The sequence below is a fragment of the Notothenia rossii genome, assembly GCF_949606895.1.
Source record: "Notothenia rossii genome assembly, chromosome: 2".
Taxonomy (NCBI): domain Eukaryota; kingdom Metazoa; phylum Chordata; class Actinopteri; order Perciformes; family Nototheniidae; genus Notothenia; species Notothenia rossii.
The window spans coordinates 88,211,563-88,214,141 of record NC_136904.1 but is presented as its reverse complement, the minus strand read 5'-3'; positions in this window follow the sequence as shown (position 1 = coordinate 88,214,141).

The following is a 2,579-nucleotide window of genomic DNA, read 5'->3' as shown; positions in this document are numbered from 1 at the left end:
GGATTGTCTCGTCTCGCTGCATGAAACTCTTCAGGACACGACGTCACGCATCAGGAGGACGTGGGAGGTAAAGGCTTTCAAAGTGTGTGTGTGTGTGTGTGTGTGTGTGTGTGTGTGTGTGTGTGTGTGTGTGTGTGTGTGTGTGTGTGTGTGTGTGTGTGTGTGTGTGTGTGTGTGTGTGTGTGTGTGTGTGTGTGTGTGTGTGTGTGTGTGTGTGTGTGTGTGTGTGTGTGTGTGTGTGTGTGTGTGTGTGTGTGTGTGTGTGTGTGTGTGTGTGTGTGTGTGTGTGTGTGTGTGTGTGTGTGTGTGGTCAAAGTTAACTGGGATTATTTGTATTAGTGTTGTTTGCTTATTTTACAGTTTTATCTTTTTGACAAGAAAATAAGAGAACACATGATGTTTTATATATTTGCAGCTCAATAGTTTCTGATAGTTATTTCATTGAGACTACTGACGCAAGTGGACACAAACTGATGCCTATTACACAACCTTACATTTAATACACACACACACACACTTCAGAGGTAAATAGTAACTCAAACTTAGTGCTTTGTGGTATTTGCTTGATAGTACCCATTTGTAGCTACTTCATACTCAATAGGTTTATCAAATAAAACTTAGCGCAGTAAAAATACCAGCATTTGAGTAGGAGTAGCGGGGAATACAAATTCTCAGTACCTCAAAATAGAAACAAATCTTAGTTACATTACACTACTGGCACCCATAAACACAATCTAACATTTGGCTGTTTATACACATAAACACTTTGACACCTCAGCTGTTCACAAATGAGGTGATGTGAGTGAGATGCATTTATTTCACTGCTAGAGCTGTCCACTAAAGAGACAAAACACCTGCAAAGCCCCAATAACGAACACACTATTAACAGGAATGGCTTTAAATCTATTTCCAATGTCTTCACTTCAGTCTACTCCTTTATTCCATACTTTACCATTTATCTAATCCACCCGTCTTCATCGTGGCACATTGTCTTTGATTTGTTTTTATGTTTTTCTTCACTTCTTAACTTAATTATATTTCTGTTTCTCATGGGCTATATAATATAATTGGCTTAATCTTACTAAACATTGACTTAATTATATTGTCATTATTCGATTTGACAACTAAATTAAGTCTTTAGTGTTATAGATGCCCAATTGCTTTTAAAAAAGAATTTTGTTTTTTTTTACTTTTTGAACCAAATACAAAACTCCTTTTTTCTTTTCAAGCTTATTTCTCAAATTGCTTTCGTATTATTTCCATTTCCCTTTTTGTTTCTTAAGCTCTCAACTCTTAACAATAAATTATTCTCTTTTTTAAATTTAAATGTAGACTGTTTCCGCTGTCTTTCCTCTTTTGCTTCTTTGATGTCTTCTTTTTACTTTTAAATAGCTTTTCTCCCTCAATGTCCTTCTACTTATTCAGTTTCAACTTTCTGTTCCCTGCCATCACACTTTCTCTAATTGAAAATATGTAGCCCTTGTTTAATTCTCTCTCACACACACTCACACACACACACACACACACACACACACACACACACACACACACACACACACACACACACACACACACACACACACAAACACGAGATCTGGCCCACGCAGTGATTTTTCCATCCGGGTGTTTACCTGGGAGCAGCTCGGTGTCCTCGCTTGGTTTATTTACCTTTGCTGCTTTTTTTGTATTTTATTCATTTTATTATAAGTTTTTCAAAATATTTTATAATTCAATATTTATTGATGCTTTGAGGATTAAAGTGGTGTAAGTTTTTCCGTATCTAAATGACATTTTATAAGCACCCAAATCAAGACGAAGGGAGAAAAACATCCCAGATCCCAATGTTATTTAATATTATTATATTGATTTATTTAGGATGTCTGATTTCTGTCCAGTAATTATAATACTTACACATCGGTTTTTTGCAATTTTTTAGGATTTATTGTAGGCCCGTTTTTCGTCTTCACAAAAAACCGACCGAAATGAGTAGCCTAATTTATTTTTATTTTTTAAACGATCATGATAAAAAATGTTTTATTTATGTATTTTTTATATGGGGAGAGATCCTTATATAAACCTGTATTTTATGGTACTTAAAGGACACATTTGTCTTTATAAAAATCTATTTTTCAAGAAAATTCAAACACAAAATGATTCCCTGAGGCTAATGTCTTCCTGTCAATACTCACAGGCCTCGATGCACACATAACCAGACTGTGTATTTCCTGCTTTGATGTTTGTTTTTGTCTCAGTCACCAACCCTTAAGGAAAGTGTGTCTCGTGAGGCTTCAAAGCCTGAACTCTGACTTCTTGTTTGTGATCATAACACATCCTCGTTAAATGCGCAATTTAGCACCAACATCATGAGGTTAGTCATGTTGTGCTTTACAGAGGTGGGAGAGTACTCAGATCCAGAGATACTCTGTTACAAGTAGAAGTCCTGCATTCAAAAGGTTACTCAAGTAAAAGTACAAAGTATTTGCATAAAAAATACACTTAAAGTACTAATATGTAGTATACTATAGTAATAATATGCATGATATGTTTTGAATATAATTATTGATGCATTAAAGTGTTAT